This window comes from Muntiacus reevesi, chromosome 7, assembly GCF_963930625.1.
Source record: "Muntiacus reevesi chromosome 7, mMunRee1.1, whole genome shotgun sequence".
Lineage (NCBI taxonomy): Eukaryota > Metazoa > Chordata > Mammalia > Artiodactyla > Cervidae > Muntiacus > Muntiacus reevesi.
Genome location: NC_089255.1, coordinates 19,855,940 through 19,883,096, shown reverse-complemented (window position 1 = coordinate 19,883,096; position 27,157 = coordinate 19,855,940). Strand labels below are relative to the sequence as shown.

At 40.0% G+C, this 27,157-nt stretch overlaps 1 protein-coding gene across 1 annotated transcript in view; it reads right to left on the bottom strand.

Moving 5' to 3' along the window:
- REC114 (REC114 meiotic recombination protein) overlaps nucleotides 1-27,157 on the bottom strand; it is a 115,301-nt gene that overhangs the window by 18,433 nt on the left and 69,711 nt on the right. The gene's annotated exons all lie outside the window — the stretch shown is intronic.

Genomic DNA, 27,157 nt, shown 5'->3' with positions numbered 1-27,157 from the left:
AAAAACGTTTTCTGAACTCTCATCAACTTTCTCTTCCTAGATTTGAATATGATGAAAGCTACAATCTGCATGGAAATTTGTTGTTCAGGAAACTGTGGGTTCATTTCTTGAGTTTTTTTTTTTTAAAGGAGGTTAAAAAAAAAGAGACCATTCTAAAATGTTGATTCTAAGAATTCTATCATTAATAGGAGTCTTTTTTTTTTTTAATGAAAAAACAAATCAGGCAAACCATTTGTGATTTCTTCTTAAAACTCTCTCAGAATCAGCAAAAAGAAGCATATTCATTATTATCCCCAACATGTAGAAACTTGTTTAAAATGGAAGTATGTGGGAAACTGGCGCACACATACATTGCTAGGAGGAGGGCAAACTGGTACACTCTTATGGAGGGCAATATGGTGTTATCAGAACTATGAATGCTTTTACTCTTTAACCCAGCAACCTCTGCTGGACTGAGGATTCCCTTAATAGATCAACTTGCACATATGAAGTGATGCATGGATAGGGTTAAGCATCTCCATATTTTCAATGGTAAAAGATTGGAAACAACTCAAGTATACATCAACAGTGGACTGGTTAAATAAAGTATGATATGCTATGTAATGAACTACTATACAACTGTAAAAAAAAAACAACAAACCATGATGCTCTGTGTCAGTGCTGTCCAGTAGAAGTATGATTTGAACCACCTAGGTAATTTTAAACTGTCTACTAGCTACATTTTAAAGGCATAAATAAACTGGTAAACTTTTAGTATTTAATTTAATACATCAAAATGGAGTAGGAAATGGCAACCCACTCCAGTATTCTTGGCCTGGAGAATCCCATGGACAGAGGAGCCTAGTGGGCTAGTCTATGGGGTCATAAAGAGTCAGACATGACTGAGTGACTAATGTATCAAAACACGATCAACAGGCAAACACTGTAAAACATTATTAAGATAGTTTAAGTTCTCTTTTTTTTTGGTACTAAGTCTTTGAAACCCAGTGTGTGATTCACACTTACACTACATCTCAGTTGAGATGCTGTATTTTAAATGGTTAATGTGAAATGAAATTCTACCAAATCAACAGAGTTTAGTGGGAAAATATTTTACAGTGCTTTAATTTTTAAACCTAAATTTTAAATAAAAGTTAAAATTCTGTTTTTCAGTTGCACCAGTCACATTTCAAGTGCTCAGTAGCCATGGATGGCCTATAGCTCCCTTCCCGGACAGTGCAGGTCTTTATGTATTGATCTGTGAGGTACACTGTTCTGCTGAAAAGCAAGCTACAGAACAATGTCCAAGACAATGTTATCTTTGTATAACGAAAGGAGGGAACATACAAGGTATATTCTTATTATTTACTTGTATTTACATTTTAAAAGGGCTTCCCTGGTGACTCAGTGGTAAAGAATCTGCCTGCCAATGCAGGAGTCTGGATCTGATCCCTGAGTCAGGGAGAAGCAAATGGCAACCTACTGCGGTATTCTTACCTGGAAAATTCCAGGGACAGTGAAGGCTGGCGGGCTACCATCCATGGGATCGCAAGACAGTCAGTCACAACTTAGCGACTAAACAATAACAACATTTTAAAAATTGGAAGGATGAGTACATAAGAGACTAATAAAAGTCATTATCTGTCGGGAGTGAGAGTGAACAGTATGGATGGGGCAGAGGTTGAAGTCAGATATATCTTTTTATACTGCTTTGATTTTTAACCACATTAAGCCTCATATGCATGCACGTGGGAATATTTGGGTAAACAAGAATTCCTATTCCAACATGGCATAAACTCAAGGAAGAGATGAGAGCAGAACCTAAATAAATCCATCTACGGGAACTCTGTACTATCTTTACAACTATTCTGTAAATCCAAAGCTATTCTAGAATAAAAAGTTTATTAGAAAATAAATGAGCAGTTCTTGGCCCTGGCCTGACTTCCTCTGGTCCTCTGACTTCCCACCTCTAGTCCACTGTGGGTCCCCTGAGACTTCACTTGACTGGCTCACACATCCCTCCATGTCAGCTCGGCCAGATTGGGAGAGTTTTCTCCACAGACACTGCCATTCCCAGAGGCGGCTGCCTCCATGGATGGCATCACACATCCCAGTCAGTCACCACCCTGAGGGACCAACCTGAGGGATCAACCCTGAGGGATCCCCCAGGCTCCCCTCCTTACTCCTCCCTCAGCACCAGTCAACCCCCAGGTCTCAGAGAGTCAGTCCCTGAACCGAACGGCTTTCTCATCCCACCACCCTGCTGACTTACACTGTCACTGCTGCGTCAGGCGGCTCCTCACACATTGCTTTTGCTGCAGAGCTTGTTCCTGAAGTGGCCTTCCTTTTTCACTGGTCTTTTAAATCCCCACTTTATCCCAACCAAACCCCACAAGGCAAAGCTGGCTGACCTCCCAGACTTCCATGCTCTCTCAGGATCCGGTACTTAGCATGCTCTATTGTAATCAGCCACATTTCTGTCTCTGATAAGAATGAGGTGGAATCCCTAGGCAGTGCAAGGCAGATTCTAGAGTGTGTCTTATTACCCCTTGGATCCTTGGGAGCTATCACGATATTTAGCTCCTGCAGCCCCTCAGGTCAGGGCCCTGGCGTGGCTGTCCCGGAACAGGCATGGCCCTCTTCCCTGACATCACCTTTGAGATGAGCCATTTTACAGCTCTCACTCTTCAACTTAGCCAAACCACCCTTCCTGAGAACGTCACACATCTCTTCCCTCTGCCTCTTCTCCCCGACTTTTTACCTAGTGAACCTCTAACCACTGTTTGTTTCACCCTAACCCAAATCTCAACTGGGTAACCCTACTACACTTTCCAATAGCACCGTACTTTTTTCTTTCATAGCATTTATCAGTTTGTGTGTATGTGTCTGTGTGTTCATTGTTTAATGTCTTTTTTTTCACTACACTATTAGCCCAGACAGGCAGGGGCTACGTTTGTTTTGCTTACTATTATACATACAATGGGCAATCTTGGTGGCTCAGTGGAAAGAATATGCCTGCGAAGGCAGGAGACTTGGGTTCAATCCCTGGGTCGGGAAGATCCCCTGGAGAAGAAAATGGCAACCCACTCTGGTATTCTTGCCTGGAGAATCCTGTGGACAGAGGAGCCTGGAGGGTTACAGTCCATGGGGTTGCAAAGAATTGGACATGGTTTAATAACTAAACAATGAAAACAACAATACATACAACATATAATCTTTGATACTTAAAGATGCTTCAGCAAGGTTTAGTGGATGAAAGAATGAAATTTCATGAAAATCAACAAAATATTTCATGCCAATGTAATTTCTTGGGAATAAGATCCACAAATTTATTACCTGTCCAATGATGTAGAACATTGTGCTTTTTTTTTTTTTACACTTCATCTTATTCAAGATTTAGAAACAGCTTTTTCATTCTAATGTTTTGGGATTTAGTAAAAAGAAGTCTGTATACCTAACCACTTGTCATTCATACATTCCTACATTTTAATAGTTGATCTCCTTATCTTTGAAAGTCCACCTCTTGGAGTCTCCTTTAAGGAGATGGCTCCTCTGTGCCACCTTTTCTAACTTTCTCAGTTAAGTGACTTGCTCTGCGCTCCCACAGCACACTGTACCTGCTGCTACTGAAACACACACCGTCTCTGAGCTCCTGCCATGGCCAGCCACTGTGCTAAGGTTTAAAACAGACACAGAGACTGCCCAAAAGGAAGGGAGAATGCATCACACTCACCCAGGGAGCTTCCCTCCCTGGGGCCTGCGATGCTGTCCCCCCACCCAGCCAAACATCACCGGCTAAGGAACCCACTGTTAACTGAAGAGTCTGCCAAATGCCCTCAAAGTGCTGGGGTAGAAAAATGGTTTGGTGTGGATGATGGAAAGGAAGAGAAGAGGAATACTCCAGGAAATACCAAATTTACTATAAGACAGAAGAACAGAAGCCAATATTAAGAACTCGAGTCTAGGATAGAGGAGTGTGGAAGCTTAGAGGAGTGAGACTCTAGTGAAGAATGGTCAACAGTGTCAGGTGATGTCCAGGGATAGCATAAAAATAGGGCTAAAAATCTGCACTGAAATCAGCAGTCAGGAGGCGCTGTGCACTGTAATGTCTGTGTACCTGTCATTCTGTCCTTCCCTTCTAGTTCCTCCTTTATCAAAAACTCCAAAGAACATTCATCTTTGTATCTTGCATATCTGTTGAATAAAAAAAGAATGCCAATCGCTGACACCCCCTATTTCCTCCCATCACACTTTGACACCCCCTATTTCCTCCCATCATACTTTGACACCCCCTATTTCCTCCCATCATACTTTGACCCATCCCCTCATGCTGTCCAGCTCTGCAGTCTCCTTGAGGTACAGTGGCCAGAACCCCACACAACTCCAAGGTGGGGTCACACTGCACTTTTATATAAAGAGAGCCTCAGGCTTTGACTTTCAAGTATTATAAATTATGAACTTCATTTCCAGATTTTAGTTATCCATGTTTTCCTTGGTCCCTGTCATTATAAGTAAGAGTTACAAGTTACTATAAAGATAAACCAAAACGAAGCCAACAAAGTAAGAGAGAAAAGGACCTAAATAAACGGACGCAGAGGTTAGATGTAGACAATCTAATGTCCAAGGCTGGTGGAAAAACTACCTGCGTCCTCACCCTAACCAAGCCTGTTTCCCTTGGTATTGATACTGTCATTGAGCCAGTTTCTCGAGTCCTTTAGAAACCTCTCAGGTCTGACTTCACCTACTAGTTTGAGCAAGCAAGCCAAGAGGGTATCATAGTGGTCGCTGGCTTTTAGCTAGGTAAATTAGCTTTAAAACCATACTAGATATGATTATAAGGGCCCTAAAGAAAACACAGCATTTAACTTTTATGGAAATAACAAGAGAAAGTGCTCACATTTGCTACAAATACCCTGACTGAGAGGAAAAGAGCACAGGAGAATATGGTTACAAAAATAACTTGATGACTAACCATTTGACAATTCACAATATGAGTGACAGCCCAAGCCCAGGGTACCAAAAGGTACCATGAATGTGAAGCACTGACATGCCAGGTGACTTATTTGAAAAGTAGACTCTGACTTAACCATCATGATTGCTTTTCTAACTCACTTTCCTTGGCGCTCAGCGTTTGTGAGGTTCAAATTACACTGAAAACAGGAAAGAAAATATCCATGATAAAGGAGCTGCTACAGAATATGAAGGTAATGTGCAGAATGAAGAAAGAAAGCAAAAGAGTTGGATTTTTTAATCTTAAAATGTCAACAATCACAACCGATTGCCATTTATTAAGCAAATAAAGAACAAAAACTAAGTAACAAAAATAATTTATAGTTGGTACGAGGACAGATTTTGATCTTAGATTTGAATATGGACATTTTTCACTACATTTAGAAATACACAATATTGTACTTGAAGAATAATTGTCTTACTTGGAAAGAACTACACCACACTTACCATGCAGATAAACACCAAGCTATCTCAGTTCAAACTAACACACCCATTCAATAACCTGCCTCAATTTAGAGTTATATTTTCCTGATTTGTAAGAGGTATATAAACAATTTGGCTTCATGCTGAAATACAGGCTGTTTTGAAGGTGTAAGATAAATAAATACTAGTGAATAATGTCAACAAAACAAAGACTACATTTTAGAATGTTTAACATCTAGAAATCACAGTATGCCATGAAAAGTCACAATTTATTCCAAAAATATTTATTAAGGATCTAACATGTGCCAGTTCTGTACCAGATTCTATGATTCAAAGTCAAATAACACATGGCCCCCACCCCCAGGGACCAATAGTTTGAGGAAATCAATCAAATGAACCATTCAGCAGGAACAAACAAAACAAACATGGCAAGTTCATGTTTCTTCAGAAGCACAGCAAAGAGGCATTAGATTATCAGGTCCAGAGGAAATAACCCCAAAGTGGTTTTTAAGAAACTTTTATTTTGAAATAATTTATTTTTAGGTTTGCAAAATAGATTTTCAAACATCTATCTCAATACAGAAAACAGTGCAATGAACTACCATGCACCCATCTTCTGGTCACAATTTTCATAATGTGGTCAATCTTATTTCACAGCTCCATAATAGCATCACATGTCTTTATCACTGTTCATGTTTCTGATTTTATTTTACACTGCTTCATTTTTTTTGAATAGGGGTCCAAATATCATCTATATACTATGACAATTAATATCTCACATAAGTCTGGTAAACTACTGGTTCTTCTTTCATCTCTTTTTTCTCCTTACTTTTCTTTCTTTTTTTGAAGAAACTGGGTCATTAATCCTCTAAATGAGAGATTAGCTGGGTTGTTTTTTTTCTTCTAACTGTAAAGGGCCAGTGAGTAAATATTTTAGGTTTTGTGGAATCTGTAGTCTCTGTTACAAGTATTTAAGTCTATGGCTGCCCTCTGTAGCATGAGAACAGCCATAGCCGCTGAGCGTGATGGTGTTTCAACAAAACTTTATTTGTGGACATTGGGATTTGAATTTCATATAATTTTCACATCTTGCACAATATTGTTCTTTTGTTTTTTCCCAACCATTTAAGTAATGTAAAAACTGTTATCTCACAAGTCACACACACACACACACCCCCCACACACACACACCACACACACACACACACACCACACCCACACCCACCCACACACACTACCCACACACACCACACACACCCACACACAACACACACACACACACACCCACACCACACACACACACACACACCACACACACACCCACACACACACACACCCACACACCCACACCCACACACACAAAACCAGGCAGTGAGGCAGGTCTGTCCCATGGGCTATACTTTGCTGATCCCTACTCCAGAGTTATCCTTGCTAACCTTTGTAATTGTATCCTTATTGTTTTTTAATAGATACCTCTGTCTCAATTCTTATAGACTGGTAATCAGATCAAGAAGCTAGATCAGTTCAGGTTTGATTTTTTTCCCTTAGATTTTGTACCTACTTCCTAAGTGGTTATGAATGATTCCACAGAAATCTCTTTTAGGCCTTTTTTGGCGAAGCTAGCAGCCATTGATCATCTTTGCCAAGATCCATTGATTTCATCAGTGGTTGCAAAACAAGGTTTTAGTTTTTTCATTCTTTTTTTTTTCTTTTTAAAATATATTTATTTTTGGTTTTGGCTGTGCTGGGTCTTCATGACTACGTGCAGGCTTTCTCTAGTTGCAGCGAGCGGGGGTTACTGTCTGGTTGCCGTGAGCGGACGTCTCATTGCGGTGGCCTCTCCTGGTGCAGAGCACAGGCGCTAGGGTGCACGGGCCCAGGAGTTGTTGCACACAGGCTCAGTTGCCTCATGGAACCAGGGGTCAAACCGGTGTTCCCCTGCATTGCAAGGCAAATTCTTAACCACTGGACCACCAGGGAAGCCCCTCATTCATTCTTCATTTATGAGCTAAAATATATCTATTAAAGAGAAACGGTTTCATCAACTACTTTGTTACTCTAGGTAAAAATAGGAAACAGGATAAATGCTTGATTTTTTTCTTATATTTGCCAGCTTTCAAAATAATGAGGTGGTTCCCAATGATGACAATGAGGGTATTTTTTGAAGTATCATTTGAAACTCACAAATTAAAATGTATTTGCTGCTTCAATCCATTGCAGTTATTGATCCTCTTTGTTAGTGAGAACCTTCTCAAGTTGACTTCTGAAATCCGAAAAGCCTTTACTAATCTCAAGGCATCAGAAGCTTGGCTGATTCCTTGTTTCTTCCTGTACGGAAGATGAAATCACACAGGTCTTCAGCTGTCAGTGATTTAGCCTCATGTATTCTGAGGGTCAAAGAAATGCCTCGTCTTCTGGTTGTGCTGTAGATAGCATTCATGGGTAACTGGATTTGCCTTCCTATTTCATTTATTTTTATGGAGAGATCTGAGAAGATTCAGGGCTTCCATGGTGGTTCAGATGGTAAAGAATCTGCCTGCAACACAGGAGACCTAGGTTCGATCCCTGGGTCAGGAAGATTCCCCTGGAGAAGGGAATGGCAACCCACTCTAGTATTCTTGCCTGGAGAACGCCATCGACAGAGGAGCCTGGTGGGCTACACAGTCCATGGGGTCACAAAGAGTTGGATACAACTGACTAACACTTTGAGAAGATTCAAAAGCTATGATGCCTTTCTGGCCAAGAAGGAATATGAGAGTCAAAAATTACACTTCTGTCATAAACAACGAGAAACAACAACAAACTCCTGGCAACAACTGAGGTCAGACAATGGAAAGCAGGTAGTGCAGGACTGTGATACTTGATAAAAAGGTAACAAGTGAAGTGAGCCCTAAACAAAGGGAGGGATATACATGTTCACAGACTAGACTATGAGAGTGTTAAGACTGAACTCTCTCCAAGGTGACATAAGACTTGAGGAAATCCCAGTTAAAACCTTGTAGAAATTTATAGATCTGACTTTAAAATTCATATGAACACACAAAAGACCTAGAATAAGCTTGAAAATGGCAGAATTGAAAGAATTACACCACTAGTTTCAAGAGCACTATAAAATTAGGGTAATCAAGACAGTATGGTTTTGGCATGAGAATAGGCATGTCATGTCACAGAACAGACTCCAAAAACATACCCTCACATACATGGGCAATTAATTTCAATAAAAGTGCCACATTAGTTCAATGAAGAAAGTATAGTCTTTCAAACAAATGGTATTGGGACAACTAAATTATTAATATGGGAGGAAAAAACCCTTGACCCTTACCTCATACCATGTATAAAAATTAACCGAAAATAAATTCAGACCTAATAAATAAATTACAGGCAAAGATTTCTTTTATAGGACACAAAAAGTATGAACCATGAGGCAACATTTCATAAACTGAACTGAAAAATTTAAATCTTTAGCTCTTCCAAAGACAATAATAAGAAGATGAAAAAGTAAGCCAAAAAGCAAACCACAGTATGGGAGAAAATGTTCAGAGTGCACACATCAGATAAAGGTCTTAAAATTCAGAATATATATATTTTAAAAACCTCTGACAGAATATCCAGAGAAAAACCATAATTCAAAAAGACACATGCACCCCAATGTTCACAGCAGCACTCTTTACAATAGCCAGGACATGGAAGCAACCTGCATGTCCATCAGTAGAGGAACGGATAAAGAAAGTGTGGTACACACATACAGTGGAATATTACTCAGCCATAAAATGATATGAAACTGGGTTATTTGTAGAGACATGAATAAACCTGGGAAGTGTCATACAGGGTGAAGTAAGTCAGAAACAGAAAAACTAATATATGTTAACACATATATGTCAAATCTAGAAGAATGGTATAGATGATCTTATTTGCAAAGCAGAAACAGACACAGATGTAGAGAACGAATATACAGATATAAAGGGGGAGGAGGGCGGGTGGGAAGAATTGGGAGATTGAGACTTAACACATATACACTATGGATACTACGTATAAAATAACCAATGAGAACATACTGTATAGCACAGGGAACTCTACTCAATGTTCTGTGGGGACCTGAATGGGAAGGAAGTTCAAAAGGGAGGAGATATATGTATACCTACGGTTGATTCATGCTGCTCTACAGCAGAAACTAACACAACACTAAAGCAACTATACTCCAAAAAAACAATTAATTTAAAAAATAAAAACTTCTGACAAACAACTCAATAGGTAAAAGGTAAAATTGGTAAAAAGGTAACAAATGAAGTGTTACCTTTTGATCATTCTAATACAAAAGAGGAGCTATTAATGGCTAATAAACACCTTAAAGTATACTCAACATTCATTATCAGAGACACGTAAATTAAAATCACAATGAGATACCATTACAAACCCAACAGGTAAGCTAAAATTAAAAAGATTAACAATGAGGGGAGGAGCCAAGGTGGTGGAGGAGTAGGACGGGGAGACCACTTTCTCTCCTAGAAATTCATCAAAAGAATAACTGAACGCAAACTTCACAAAACAACTTCTGATCGCTAACTGAGGTCATCAGACGCCCAGAAAAGCAGCCTATTGTCTTCGAAAGGAGGTAGGACAAAATATAAAAGATAAAAAGTGAGTCAAAAGAGCTAAGGACGGAGATCCGTCCCGGGAAGGGTCTTAATAGAGGACGTTTCCAGACATCGGGAAACCCTCGCACTGGCGGTCCTGGGGGAAGTGTTTGAATCTCAGAGTTTGAATCTGACTAGGAGGGATACAATAAATAAAACCCACAGATTACGAGCCTAAAAGCAACTCCCAGCAGAAAAGTACCCCAGACGCCCGCATCGGCAACCAGCAAGTGGGGGCGGAACGGAGAGGAGCGGGCGGCATTACTTGGGGCAGGGTCCGGGCCTGAGTGCCCTGAGGACAATCGGAGGGAGCTTGTGTGAGTTCCCAGCTTGAACTGTGGGAGAGCAAAAGAGAGAGAGAAAATTAACCGGCCCGAACACACTGCCGGCCGTTCGCAGAACAAAGGGACCGAGAAAGTCCTGAGAAGAGCTCGCAGGCTGCGGACCGGCCCAGCCCCGCCGGAGGCAGGAGGCAGGGGGGAGGGGAAGGGGGCAGGCTCGGCCCCAAGGACCGCATCCCCTGCCACACTGCAAACGGGCCTCCGCCCTCTAACCAAAGACCTCCCGAGATTCTGGATGGTCGACATCCGCCGGGAAGGTCGTGGTTAGACACGGTACACGCGCCCGGCCAGTGCGGGCGGGATTGGGGCTGGGGACGCGGAGGGCAGAAGGCGCATGCACCCGACTGGCGCGGGCGGAAACTGAGGCTGGGATCGCGCAGGACAGAAGGCGCGCCGCACCCGGGGAGAGAGCGCCTGACAAGCGCCTGGCTGCCTGAGCCACTCTGGCGGCGTAGGGACAAACCGCAGGCGCAGCTTTGTGTACCGTGCTTTTGTGAATCACCCGAGGGCTGGAACCGCCTGGAGCCTGAGCAGCCCAGACAGAGAAAATAGCCCCAGCCCCTCCCTGCAGCGCCAGCTCCACCCCAGAGCGCAACGGAACTAGCTACCTGAATAAGAATCCACCTCCGCCCACCTGTGTCAGGGCGGAAATTAGGCGCGGAAGAAACCGGCAACAGAAGCCAAATAAACAAAGGGAACGGCTTCAGAAGGGACCGGTGCAACAGATTAAAATCCCTGAAGAAAACACCGACTTCACCGGAAGGGCCTGTTGATATGGAGAAGTGTAAACTGGATCGAGGAGATATCTGAAACTGAGCGGAACCCACACTGACTGAAACAGCTCCAGAGAAATTCCTAGATATATTTTTTCTTTTCTTTTTTTTTTTTTAAGTAGAAAAAAAAATTTTTTTTTCTTTTTTCTCTTTTATTTTCCTTTAAAATTCCCTATTACTCCCCCATTACTCCTTAACTTTCATTTTCATAGATTTTTACGATTTTTTTAATTAGGTAAAACAATTTTTTTTCTTTTTTTTCCTTTTTCTTCTTTTTTTGCTTTTCTTTTTTCTTCTTCTCTTCTATTTTCTATTTTTCTTTTTCTCTTATTTCTTTTAAAGTCATCTAGTACTCCTCTTACTACTCCTTAATTTTCATTTTCAATACACTATAACCTTACAGGGGAAAAAAAAAAAAAAGAGAAGAGAAGCCCTATTTTTAAACCAAACTTCATATATATTTCTAAAATTTTTTTTTTTATGTTTTGGTTTTTGTTTTTAATATAGTATTTTTAAGAGTCTAACCTCTACTCTAGATTTTTTTTTTTTTTTTTTTTTTTGGTTTGGTTGGTTTTGGTTTTTATTAACAGCTTTGTTGAGATACAATTCACATACCATTTTTTTTTTTTTTTTTGGTTTGGTTTACTCTAGATTTTTAATTTTTGTTTTTCAGTATATGATATAAATTGTGAACATTTAAGAATCCAATATTCAGCTCCCATTTTTATTCAGGAGTGTGTTGATTATTCTCTCACAATCTTGACTCTCTGTTTTCTACCTCAGAACACCTCTATTTCCTCCTTTCCCCTTCTCTTCCCAATCCAATTCTGTGAATCTTTGTGGGTGTCTGGGATACGGAGAACACTCTGGGAACAGACAACTGCATAGATCTGTCTCTCTCCTCTTGAGTCCCCCTTTTTCTCCTCCTGCTCATCTCTATCTCCCTCCTCCCTCTCCTCTTCCTCATGTAACTCTGTGAACCTCTCTGGGTGTCCCTAACGGGGGATAAACTTTTCACCATTAACCTAGAAGTTTTATTATCAGTGCTGTATGGTTGGAGAAGTCCTGAGACTACAGGAAGAATAAAACTGAAATCCAGAGGCAGGAGACTTAAGCCCAAAACCTGAGAACACCAGAAAACTCCTGACTACATGGACCTTTAAGTAATAAGAGACCGTCCAAAAGCCTCCAAACCTACACTGAAACCAACCACCACCCAAGAGCCAATAAGTTTTAGAGCAAGACATACCACACAAACTCTCCAGCAACGCAGGAACATAGCCCTGAACGTCAACATACAGACTGCCCAAGGTCACACCTAACACATAGACCCATCTCAAAACTCATTACTGGGCACTCCATTGCTCTCCAAAGAGAAGAAATCAAGATCCACGCACCAGAACACCGACGCAAGCTTCCCTAACCAGGAAACCTTGACAAGCCAATCGTCTAACCCCACCCACTGGGTAAAACCTCCACAATAAAAAGGAACCACAGACCTCCAGAATACAGAAAGCCCACTCCAGACACAGCAATCTAAACAAGATGAAAAGGCAGAGAAATATCCAATAGGTAAAGTAACATAAAAAAGCCCACCAAGTCAAACAAAAGAGGAGGAGATAGGGAATCTACCTGAAAAAGAATTTAGAATAATGATAATAAAAATGATCCAAAATCTTGAAAACAAAATGGAGTTACAGATAAATAGCCTGGAGACAAAGATTGAAAAGATGCAAGAAATGTTTAATAAAGACCTAGAAGAAATAAAAAAGAGTCAATTAAAAATGAATAATGCAATGAATGAGATCAAAAACACCCTGGAGGGAACCAAGAGTAGAATAACGGAGACAGAAGATAGGATAAGTGAGGTAGGAGATAGAATGGTGGAAATAAATGAAGTAGAGAGGAAAAAAGAAAAAAGGATCAAAAGAAATGAGGATAACCTCAGGGACCTCTGGGACAATGTGAAACGCCCCAACATTCGAATCATAGGAGTCCCAGAAGAAGAAGACAGAAAGAAAGGCCATGAGAAAATACTCGAGGAGATAATAGCTGAAAACTTCCCTAAAATGGGGAAGGAAATAGCCACCCAAGTCCAAGAAACCCAGAGAGTCCCAAACAGGATAAACCCAAGGCGAAACACCCCAAGACACATATTAATCAAATTAACAAAGATCAAACACAAAGAACAAATACTAAAAGCAGCAAGGGAGAAGCAACAAATAACACACAAGGGGATTCCCATAAGGATAACAGCTGATCTATCAATAGAAACCCTCCAGGCCAGAAGGGAATGGCAGGACATACTGAAAGTAATGAAAGAGAATAACCTACAACCTAGATTACTGTACCCAGCAAGGATCTCATTCAGATATGAAGGAGAATTCAAAAGCTTTACAGACAAGCAAAAGCTGAGAGAATTCAGCATCACCAAACCAGCTCTTCAACAAATGCTAAAGGATCTTCTCTAGACAGGAAATGCAGAAAGGTTGTATAAACGTGAACCCAAAACAACAAAGTAAATGGCAACGGGACCATACCTATCAATAATTACCTTAAATGTAAATGGGTTGAATGCCCCAACCAAAAGACAAAGATTGGCTGAATGGATACAAAAACAAGACCCCTATATATGCTGTCTACAAGAGACCCACCTCAAAACCAGAGACACATACAGACTAAAAGTGAAGGGCTGGAAAAAAATATTTCATGCAAACGGAGACCAAAAGAAAGCAGGAGTCGCAATACTCATATCAGATAAAATAGACTTTCAAATAAAGGATGTGAAAAGAGACAAAGAAGGACACTACATAATGATCAAAGGATCAATCCAAGAAGAAGATATAACAATTATAAATATATATGCACCCAACATAGGAGCACCGCAATATGTATGGCAAACACTAACGAGTATGAAAGAGGAAATTAATAGTAACACAATAATAGTGGGAGACTTTAATACCCCACTCACAACTATGGATAGATCAACTAAACAGAAAATCAATAAGGAAACACAAACCTTAAACGATACAATGGACCAGCTAGACCTAGTTGATATCTATAGGACACTTCACCCCAAAACAATCAACTTCACCTTTTTCTCAAGTGCACACAGAACCTTCTCCAGAATAGATCACATCCTGGGCCATAAATCTGGTCTTGGAAAATTCAAAAAAATTGAAATCATTCCAGTCATCTTTTCTGACCACAGTGCAGTAAGATTAGATCTCAATTACAGGAAAAAAATTGTTAAAAATTCAAACATATGGAGGCTAAATAACACGCTTCTGAATAACCAACAAATCATAGAAGAAATCAAAAAAGAAATCAAAATATGTATAGAAACGAATGAAAATGAAAACAACAACAACCCAAAACCTATGGGACACTGTAAAAGCAGGGCTAAGGGGAAGATTCATAGCATTACAGGCTTACATCAAGAAACAAGAAGAAAGCCAAATAAATAACCTAACTCTACACCTAAAGCAATTAGAGAAGGAAGAAATGAAGAACCCCAGGGTTAGCAGAAGGAAAGAAATCTTAAAAATTAGGGCAGAAATAAATGCAAAAGAAACTAAAGAGACCATAGCAAAAATCAACAAAGCTAAAAGCTGGTTTTTTGAAAAAATAAACAAAATTGACAAACCATTAGCAAGACTCATTAAGAAACAAAGAGAGAAGAACCAAATTAACAAAATAAGAAATGAAAAGGGTGAGATCACAACAGACAACACTGAAATACAAAGGATCATAAGAGACTACTACCAGGAGCTCTATGCCAATAAAATGGACAACTTGGATGAAATGGACAAATTCTTAGAAAAGTATAACTTTCCAAAACTGAACCAGGAAGAAATAGAAGATCTTAACAGAACCATCACAAGCAAGGAAATCGAAACTGTAATCAAAAATCTTCCAGCAAACAAAAGCCCAGGACCAGATGGCTTCACAGCTGAATTCTACCAAGAATTTAGAGAAGAGCTAACACCTATCTTACTCAAACTCTTCCAGAAAATTGCAGATGAAGGTAAACTTCCAAACTCATTCTATGAGGCCACCATCACCCTAATTCCAAAACCAGACAAAGATGCCACAAAAAAAGAAAACTACAGGCCAATATCACTGATGAACATAGATGCAAAAATCCTTAACAAAATTCTAGCAAACAGAATCCAACAACATATTAAAAAAATCATACACCATGACCAAGTGGGCTTTATCCCAGGAATGCAAGGATTCTTTAATATCTGCAAATCAATCAACGTAATACACCACATTAACAAATTGGAAGATAAAAACCATATGATTATCTCAATAGATGCGGAGAAAGCCTTTGACAAAATTCAACACTCATTTATGATTAAAACTCTCCAGAAAGCAGGAATAGAAGGAACATACCTCAACATAATAAAAGCTATATATGACAAACCTACAGCAAGCATCACCCTCAATGGTGAAAAATTGAAAGCATTTCCTCTGAAATCAGGAACAAGACAAGGATGCCCACTCTCACCACTACTATTCAACATAGTGTTGGAAGTTTTGGCCACAGCAATCAGAGCAGAAAAAGACGTAAAAGGAATCCAGATAGGAAAAGAAGAAGTGAAACTCTCACTGTTTGCAGATGACATGATCCTCTACATAGAAAACCCTAAAGACTCTTCCAGAAAATTACTAGAGCTAATCAATGAATATAGTAAAGTTGCAGGATATAAAATTAACACACAGAAATCCCTTGCATTCCTATATACTAACAATGAAAAAACAGAAAGAGAAATTAAGGAGACAATACCATTCACCATTGCAACAAAAAGAATAAAACACTTAGGAGTATATCTACCTAAAGAAACAAAAGACCTATACACAGAAAACTATAAAACATTGATGAAAGAAATCAAAGAGGACACAAACAGATGGAGAAACATACCGTGCTCATGGATTGGAAGAATCAATATTGTCAAAATGGCTATTCTACCCAAAGCTATCTATAGATTCAATGCAATCCCTATCAAGCTACCAATGGTATTTTTCACAGAACTAGAACAAATAATTTCACAATTTGTATGGAAATACAAAAAACCTCGAATAGCCAAAGTAATCTTGAGAAAGAAGAACGGAACTGGAGAAATCAACCTGCCTGACTTCAGACTCTACTACAAAGCCACAGTCATCAAGACAGTATGGTACTGGCACAAAGACAGAAATATAGATCAATGGAACAGAATAGAAAGCCCAGAGATAAATCCACGAACCTATGGACACCTTATCTTTGATAAAGGAGGCAAGGATATACAATGGAAAAAAGACAATCTCTTTAACAAGTGGTGCTGGGAAAACTGGTCAACCACTTGTAAAAGAATGAAACTAGAACACTTTCTAACACCATACAAAAAATAAACTCAAAATGGATTAAAGACCTAAATGTAAGACCAGAAACTATAAAACTCCTAGAGGAGAACATAGGCAAAACACTCTCCGACATAAATCACAGCAAGATCTTCTATGACCCACCTCCCAGAATATTGGAAATAAAAGCAAAAATAAACAAATGGGACCTAATGAAAATTAAAAGCTTTTGCACTACAAAGGAAACTATAAGTAAGGTGAAAAGACAGCCCTCAGATTGGGAGAAAATAATAGCAAATGAGCAAACAGACAAAGGATTAATCTCAAAAATATACAAGCAACTCCTGAAGCTCAATTCCAGAAAAATAAATGACCCAATCAAAAAATGGGCCAAAGAACTAAACAGACATTTCTCCAAAGAAGACATACAGATGGCTAACAAACACATGAAAAGATGCTCCACATCACTCATTATCAGAGATATGCAAATCAAAACCACAATGAGGTACCATTACACGCCAGTCAGGATGGCCTCTATCCAAAAGTCTACAAGCAATAAATGCTGGAGAGGGTGTGGAGAAAAGGGAACCCTCTTACACTCTTGGTGGGAATGCAAACTAGTACAGCCACTATGGAAAACAGTGTGGAGATTTCTTAAAAAACTGGAAATAGAACTACCATATGACCCAGCAATACCACTTCTGGGCATACACACTGAGGAATCCAGATCTGAGAGAGACACGTGCACCCCAATGTTCATCACAGCACTGTTTATAATAGCCAGGACATGGAAGCAACCTAGATGCCCATCAGCAGATGAATGGATAAGGAAGCTGTGGTACATATACACCATGGAATATTACGCAGCCATTAAAAAGAATTCATTTGAATCAGTTCTAATGAGATGGATGAAACTGGAGCCCATTATACAGAGTGAAGTAAGCCAGAAAGATAAAGAACATTACAGTATACTAACACATATATACGGAATTTAGAAAGATGGTAACGATGGCCCTATATGCAGGGCAGAAGAAGAGACGCAGAAGTACAGAACAGACTTTTGAACTCTGTGGGAGAAGGTGAGGGTGGGATGTTTCGAAAGAACAGCATGTATATTATCTGTGGTGAAACAGACCACCAGCCCAGGTGGGAAGCATGAGTCAAGTGCTCGGGCCTGGTGGGCTGGGAAGACCCAGAGGAATCGGGTTGAGAGGGAGGTGGGAGGGGGGACCAGGATGGGGAATTCGTGTAACTCTATGGCTGATTCATATCAATGTATGACAAAATCCACTGAAAAATAAAAAATTAAAAAAATAAATTAAAAAAAAAAAAAGATTAACAATACCAAGTGTTGCCTAGGATAAGAAGCAGCTGGAATACTCATGCATTGCTGGTCAGTTTATAATGGTACACAACTACTTTGGAAAACAATTTGGCAGTTTCTTATAAAGTATAAAACATACTTAACATACTATCCAGCAATTTCACTCTTAGGAATTTTCCCAGGGAAAAAGAAAATACATATCTACACAAAACCTTATACACTAAAAAAAAAAAAAAGGGAAATTTGTACAGTAATGTTCATGATAGTTTTATTCATAAAAACCTCAAATCAGAATCAACTCAATGTCCAGGAACATGTAATTGGATAATCTATTGAATATTCATAAGATGAAATACAGCTATGCAGGAGGAGAGAATGAGCTACAATGACATGGGTGAATCTCAAAAACATGCTAAGTGAAAAAAGTCATACATATAAGAGTTCATATTATACGATTCTGATTATGTGAAAGTCTAGAAAATACAAATTTAATCTGTATTTTCTACAGAAAGCAGATAGGTCAGTAATTATCTAGGATATTTACAGAAAAGTTTTCTCCCTTTAAGGGTCATAAAAATGTTCTACATATTGACTGTGGAGGTAGAAGTTATCCAAAGGCCTTTCACTGTATATAAGGGGAGGGGAGACTGTGCCACCAACATCTTCCCAGGATCCTGGGCTGACTTCTGAAGGACAAGTCTAAATTACTGGATTAAGAAGAGGTAGTACAACACGAGCAAAGATAGAGGCAAAAAATAACTTAGGATTCAGGAAGTACAAACTGCTCCACATATGGCTAAAGGAATGTGTACATAGATAAGAAGACTAGGATAGGAGGCTGGGAAGACAGGTAGAGTCTTTGAAAGGGCCCTTTTCTGCTGAGTCAAAAAGTTTATATCTATCAAAATGTTCACGTAATTCTTCTAGTTCCTGTCAATGTGGTTAAATACATTGATTTTTTAAAATATTAAGCTATCCTTGCATACTTGAAAAAACCTACTTTTGGTTGGTGCACTGGGATGACCCTGGAGGATGGGATGGGGAGGGAGGTGGGAGGGGGCTTCTGGATGGGGAACACATGTGGGAATGTGGCTGATTCATGTCAATGTTTGGCAAAAACCACTACAATATTGTAAAGTAATTAGCCTCCAATTAAAATAAATTAATTAATTTAAAAAAGAAAAAACCTACTTTGTTGTAACATATTATCCTTTTTCTGTATTTAATTTGCTAATGTTACATTAAAGACTTTTACATTAATAAAAAGATCAGTAAGAGCTCCTTCTATATTATTCTTTTGGTATCTTTCTTATAAGAAAAATTAGGAACGTCCTTCTTTTGTTGTCTGCAAGAGTTTGTGCAAGACTAGTATTGGTTCTTCCTTAAATGTCTGAAAAAATTCGCCAGACAAATTATGGGCCTTGTTTTCTTCATGGGAAGGTCTTAATAATGGAATTTCTTTTCTTAATAAATATTGTATTACTTAGATTTTCTATTCTGGTAAGTTGTATTTTTCAAGAAATTTGTACATTTCATCCAAACAACTAAATTGCATGATATAAAGATGTTAAAAGTATCTTCTTTTAATTTCTTTAATGTTTAATGCTCTTCAAGTGGTATCTCCCTTTTCATTCTTAATATTACATCTTCTCTATTTGTTGAAAAATCAATCTTTGTTAGGGTTCATCAATTTTGTTAATCTTTTCAAAGCACTTATTTTTGGTTTTGTTGGTTATTTTTCTATATTTGCTAATTCATTGATTTCTTCTCTGTTTCTTCTCTTCTGTCTTCTTTACACTTGATGTGCTATTTTTCCATCAATTTAAGTTCTAAGTTTAAATCTGATTTTCAGTCTTCAATCTTTTCTTATCATGGAGATTAGATCTGCTAAACAAAGTACCTGAAGAACTATGGACAGAGGTTCGTGACATTGTACAGGAAGCAGTGATCAAGACCATCCCCAAGAAAAGAAAATGCAAAAAGGCAAAATGGTTGTCTGAGGAGGCCTTACAAATAGCTGAGAAGAGAAGAAAAGTGAAAGGCAAAGGAGAAAAGGAAAGATATACCAAAATGAATGCAGAAAGTCCAAAGAATAGCAAGGAGAGATAAGAGAATGATCCTCAGTGATCCTCAGCGATCAATGCAAAGAAATAGAGGAAAACAATAGAATGGGAAAGACTATAGATCTCTTCAAGAAAATCAGAGATACCAAGGGAACATTTCATGCAAAGATGGGCTCAATAAAGGACAGAAATGGCATGGACCTAACAGAAGCAGAAGATATTAAAAAGAGGTGGCAAGCATATACAGAAGAACTATACTAAAAAGATCTTCATGACCCAGATAACCATGATGGTGTGATCACTCACTTACAGCCAGACATCCTGGAATCCAAAGTCAAGTGGGCCTTAGGAAGCATCACTATGACCAAAGGTACTGGAGGTGATGGAATTCCAGTTGAGCTATTTCAAATCCTAAAAGATCATGCTGTGAAAGTGCTGCAGTCAATATGCCAGCAAATTTGGAAAGCTCAGCAATGGCCACAGGACGGGAAAAGGTCAGTTTTCATTCCAATCCCAAAGAAAGGCAATGCCAAAGAATGCTCAAACTACCGCCCAATTGCATTCATCTCATACGTTAGTAAAGTAATGCTCAAAATTCTTCAAGCCAGGCTTCAACAGTACGTGAACCATGAACTTGCAGATGTTCAAGCTGGATTTAGAAAAGGCAGAGGAACCAGAGATCAAATTGCTAATATCCACTGGATAATAGAAAAAGCAAGAAAGTTTCAGAAAAACATCTACTTCTGATACATCATCTACGCTAAAGCTCTTGACTCTGTGGATCACAGCAAACTATGGAAAATTCTTCAAGAGATGGGAATACCAGACCACCTGACCTGCCTCTTGAGAAATCTGTATGCAGGTCAAGAACCAACAGTTAGAACCAGACATGGAACAATGGACTGGTTCCAAATCAGGAAGGGAGTACATCAAGGTTGTATATTGTCACCCTGCTTATTTAACTTATATGCAGAGTACATCATGCAAAATGCTGGGCTGGATGAAGCACAAGCTGGAATCAAGATTGCTGGGAGAAATATCAATAACCTCATATATGCAGATTACACCACCCTTATGGCAGAAAACGATGAAGAACTAAATAGGCTCTTGATGAAAGTGAAAGAGGAGAGTGAAAAAGCTGGCTTAAAGCTCAACACTCAAGAAACAAAGATCACGGCATCTGGTCCCATCACTTCATGGCAAATAGATGAGGAAACAATGGAAACAGTAACAGACTATTTTCTTGGGCTCCAAAATGACTGCAGACGGTGACTGCAGCCATGAAATTAAAAGACGCTTGCTCTTTGGAAGAAAAGCTATGACCAACCTAGACAGCATAATAAAAAAGGCATTACCTTGCCAACAAAGGTCCTTACAGTCAAAGCTATGGCTTTTCCAGTTGTCATGTTTGGATGTGAGAATTAGACTATAAAGAAAGCTGAGCGTCAAAGAATTGATCCTTTTGAACTGTGGTGTTGGAGAAGACTCTTGAGAGTCCCTTGGACAAAAAGGAGATGCTGAAGCTGTAGCTCAAATACTTTCGTCACCTAATGTGAAGAACTGACTCATTAGAAAAGACCCTGAAGCTGGGAAAGACTGAAGGCAGGAGGAGAAGGTGGTGACAGAGGATAAGATGGTTGAATGGCATCACTGAATCGACAGACATGAGTCTGAGCAAGCTCCAGGTGTTGGTGATGGACAGGGAAGCCTGGCGTGCTGCAGTCCACAGGGTCGCAGGACTGAGCAACTGGACTGACTAACTGACTAATCACAGAGAGCTGGGCCATAAAGAAGGCTGAGAGCCAAAGAACTGATGCTTTCAAACTGTGGTGCTGGAGAAGACTCTTGAGAGTCCCTTGGACTGCAAGAAGATCAAACCAGTCAATCCTAAAGGAAATCAATCCTGAATAGTCATTAGAAGGACTGATGCTGAAGCTCCAATACTTTGGCCACCTGATATGAAAAGCTGACTCATTGGAAAAGACCCTGATGCTGGGAAAGATTAAAGGCAGGAGGAGATGGGGATGACAGAGGGTGAGATGGTTGGATGGCATCATTGACTCAATGGACATGAGTTTGAGCAAGCTCCAGGAGATAGTGAAGGACAGGGAAGCGTGACATGCTGCATTCTATGGTGTTACAGAGTCAGACATAACTGAGTGACTGAACAACAATATACTTTTATAATGACTACAAAATGTCCTCTAAGCACTCCTTAGACTAACAAATACTTGACTTTGGCACTTATACATACTTTAAAATGTGCATTCAATCATTTTGGGTACAGTGTTGTATGTATGTTGACAAGGTCAAGACTGTTCATTGTTTTATCCTCTAGTGCTTACTGACTTATATCTGCTCTACTATTTGCTATTAAGAGAGGTGTATTACATGTAAATCCATGGCCGGTTCATGTCAATGTATGACAAAAAGCACTACAGTATTGTAAAGTAATTAGCCTCCAACTAATAAAAATAAAAAATAAATAAATAAATAAGGAAAAGAAAAAGAGAGAGGTGTATTAAAATTTTCACCAAGACTGGATTTGTCTACTTTCTCTTATGTATTTTTTTGTATGTTAAAACAATTTTTAAGTTTATCCCAGTCATTTAGCTCTGCTAAGGAGACTTTCTTTATACCTTGGCCCATCCCCAAGGTGCCTATACCTTGAGCACGCTATCGTTGCAGCACACACCACTCTGTCCGATGTAGCTTTCTGGTCTGTGAGTCCCTTGAGAGCAAGGGCCATATGCACACTTCTATCTCTTAGCTCAAGAATAACATTCAAATGCTGAAGACGGTCAAAAGGCACAAATTTCTAGCTATAAAACAAGTCATGAAGATGTACTATATACCATGGTAACTATAGTTAATAATATTCTATAGTGTAGTATGTTTGAAAGTTGCTAGGATAGTAGATCTTGAAAGTTCGCATCAGAAGAAAAAATAATTTAACTGTGTAAGATGACAGATGCTAACCAGATTATTGTGGTGATCATTTCTCAGTGTATACAAACATCAGATCAGTACGTCATATACCTGAAACTAATAAAATGTTAATGCTATTTACACCTCAATAAAAGTAAAATTTTAAAAAGAGTGATATTCAGTAGGCATTTATTGCTGAATGAATAAAAATGTCCAATGACATAAAAGAAGTCATGGACTGACTTCTTATAAACAAATATAATGATGACTACAAACTCCTGGGAACTAGATTAGAAGTACTCTTTTTAAAAAAGGTAGTTACAGATAACATAACACAACTGAACTATGTAAGGCTAGGAAAACGAGGGCAAGTGGATCACACAAACCTATCAAAGCCATTGCAAAGTAAAGCTACCGTTTGGTTCAGACGTACACACAGCACAGAAGGGAACGAGGTGGTAGCGGTGGTGTGCTACATGCAGCTTCTGGTAAATTGAACCCCTAACATTTCCGTGGCTTTGGCTACAGGCACCCATCCTTAGTGCAAAGTGTAATAAACTAGTCCTTAAGGAAATCTGTATAATTGGCTGAATTAGTCAGTATGTCTTTAGAATTTTTTTTAATTGTGATTAAAAGATACATAAAACTTAACCATCACAATCATTTTTAAGTGTATGGTCAAGTGGTACCAAGTACATTCACACTGTTGTACAACATATCCCCAGAAACTTCTCATCTTACAAAACTGAAATTCTGCACCCTTTAAACAATAGATCCTCATCTCCCCCTCCCCCGGGAAACCACCATTTTCCTTTCTGTCTCCATAAATTTGACTACCCTGAGGACCTCACAGAAGTGGAATCATACAGTGTTTGTCTTACTGGGACAGGCGTGTTTCACTTAGCATAATGTTTGAGGTTCATTTCTGTTGTAGCATGAGTCAGACTTCCCTTCCTTTCTAAGGATGAATATTATTCCATTGTTTTCATTATCCATTCATTTGTTGATGGGTACATGGGTTGCTTCCACCTTCTGCCTATCTACTGTGAATAATGCTGATAAAACATGGGTGCACAAACATCTCTGAGACCCCCTGCTTTCAATTCTTTCAGACGTATACACAGAAGTGGAGCTGCTGGGTCACAGGCTGCTGCTGCTGCTGCTCAATCATTCAGTCGTGTCCGACTCTTTGCGACCCCATGACTGCAGCACTCCAGGCTTCCCTGTCCTTCACCATCTCCCAGAGCTTGCTCAAACTCAAGTCCATCAAGTCAGTAATATCATCCAACCATCTCATCCTCTGTCGTCCCCTTCTCCTCCTGCCTTCAATCTTTCCCAGCATCAGGGTCTTTTCTAATGAGTCAGCTCTTCGAGTTAGGTGGCCAAAGTATCGGAGGTTCAGCTTCAGCATCAGTCCTTCTAATGACTATTCAGGATTGATTTCCTTTAGGATTGACTGGTTTGATCTCCTTGCAGTCCAAGGGACTCTCAGGAGTCTTCTCCAACACCACAGTTCAAAGGCATGAATTCTTTGGTGTTCAACCTTCTTTATGGTCCAACTCTCACATTCAGACACAACTACCGGAAAGACCATAGCTTTGAGTATACATACAGACCTTTGTCAGCAAAGTAGTGTCTCTGCTTTTTAATATGCAGTCTAGGTTTGTCATAGCTTTTCTTCAAGGAGCAAGCATCTTTTAATTTCATGGCTGCAGTCACCATTTTACAACCCCACCAACAGTGCACCAGGGTTCCAATTTCTCCAAATCCTCATAAACATTATCATTCTCTGTTTGTTGTTTTATAGTGGTCATCCTGACTTATGTGAGGTGATTGTCCTCATGGTTTTGATCTGCATTTCTCTAATGACTGGTGATATTAAGCATCTACTCAAATACCTGCTGAAGATTAGTTACTATTTAGCATCCCAAATGGGTAGCAGTACATGGAACAAAAATAATTACCTTTCTCTAGCCATAACAATCAGACCCAGAGGCTCTTTCTATAAGTTATAATAACAGAGAGATCTAGTCATCCTTTATGCTGAAAAGTTGCCTACAAAATACATTGCAGAAGAGGGTATTCTAATATATTGAGCCAAAGGCTTATTTTACAGTTGAAATAGATGTCTCTTGTTTCCATCTGCCCAGCATACCTTCTTCCTTCTTCAGGGAACCCATCTTGATCTTCCTTTGGAAAATCACCTTATTTATAACCCATGTGATTCAGACAAGACTGACTTTCTTATCTGGCCCAGATCCAGGGGTGAGCAGGTGACTCAGGCCTCACCTGTCAGCATATCTATTTGCTTCTGACCAAGGTGATTAGTTTATGGATAAGCCTGTGATATAAATGAGAAAAAAAAAATCCAAGTAAACCCTGAGGTTGTTGCCAAAAATGGGAAGGAGGGACACTCTTCCCACTAGAATTGTAAGGATTAAAAAAAGGCCTTAAGTTGCTAGGGACCACCAGGAGAAATCCTCCCTTACAGGAAAGCAGAGTTGAGAGAGAAAGATAGAGACACAGAGGCACTCAGCTACACAACTAATGATACTGTTGGAGCCCCTAGATTCAAGGTCCCAGGGGCCACTCCTATCCTTGGACATGAGAGTTCCACAGGGCAATAAGTCATTTTGTTTAAAGGAAATTGAGTTGGGTTTCTGTTATTTGCAACCCAAAGAATTTAATTAATACATGGATTAAAGCAAACATAATTCTCTTTTTAAGAGTTCAATTATCTATCCAGATTTCCCTGTCCAATTGTCATACCATTTTCAAAACTCCACATCTTATTTAACACCACACCGACTAACTCATTTTTAAAAATCTTGCTCCTCCTCAATGTCTTAGCAGTATTCACCATAGCTGACCCCCTTTTCCTTTTTGAAACATGACTTCCTTGGCTTCTATGACCCCACACTCTCCCAGCTTTCCTCCTATCCTTGACAGATCCTTCTCTGCCACCTCCTTTGCTATCTTAATCTCCTCAACCTCCTCTTTCCATTGTTCACTTTTTTTTTTTAATCCCCTCCCCAGGATATTCTCACCACATCCACAGCCTCAATTACTATTTAAATGCCTGTGATTCCTAAATCTTATCTCTAGTGCAGACCTCTCTCTGACCTTCAAAGAACCCGTTTAACTGTTAAACAGTAAAGAGAACGTGTGGAACTGACATCTCTGCTTGAGTGTCTCAAAGACACCTCAAATTCCAACTGTCCAGAGCCAGAGCTGCAGTAATCCCACACACTCGCTGCCAGGCTGGCTCTCCTCTGGAGTCCCCTAACCAGAACGAAGGATGCCACCTTCAACTGAGCCAGAAGCCTAGATGTTCCCCACCACTCTTCTCTCTACCACTGCCATTTCCAATCTGCCACTAGTTACTGATTCTACCTTTAATATCTCCTCAATCAACCCACTGAATCAACTCCAAGCATCTGAGCCATCGCTTTCTTGATTTAGTAACTAGCTTCCTGAAGCATCTTCTTGCCCATCCAGCCTTTTTGCTGCACAACTGTGAGAAGATCGTTTTCATTTAAAAAAAACACAACTGTCACTCCCCTGCGTAGAATCCTTCAAAAAAGTCCTAGTGTAACAGAGCAGGACAAGCACAGCCCTCAGTAGGCAGCCACCGCCGTGCCTCGTGACTGCACCCTGTTACTAGGGAACACGTCTTGCTAAGCCATTGCTCCTGCCTCAGAGGGCCCCACCCGCGAGCAACCAACTGTCAGTCAGCGACTGCTGGTGTCCTGCTCAGCTACTGGTCAGCCACAGTGGCCCTGCCCACTGGCAACTGTCAAGGAGGGGCCACTGGGGAAGGGATTCAGTCAAGGCTTAGTGGCGTGGTGGTCATTAGTGAGGTAAGAGGCGGATTCAGGTCTTTTCCTGGAGGCCCCTCCTGCTCACGCAGCCTTGGGCCAGTGGGTGAGTTGGAAGGCCCAGGAAACAAACTGGGGACTATATCCTGCAGAGCTCCAGAGCCCTCACTAAGGCCCTCCATTAGCCATGACCCAGGCCTTGAGGACCAGTGAACGTCTCATTCCTGTCTCTGCGACCTACGAGCAGTGGCCTGGGCTGCAGTCTATGATACCTGGGGTCTCCCATTTGCGCAGCCTGAGCAGATTGAGGGCCAGTTTGGGTTGGGTGCCTGGCTCCCTCAGGGACAACAGCTGGGCAGGATGTGGGAACCTGGCCCTGAAGGAGCTGCCAACTGAGCTCTGCCTCCTCTTAGTCAGGACCAGGACCTTGGAGGGTGAAAGCCGGGGACTTTGCCCTTTCTGGTCAGAACAGAGAACAACATTCATCTGGTAGAGATTTACAGGAACATCGGTACCTG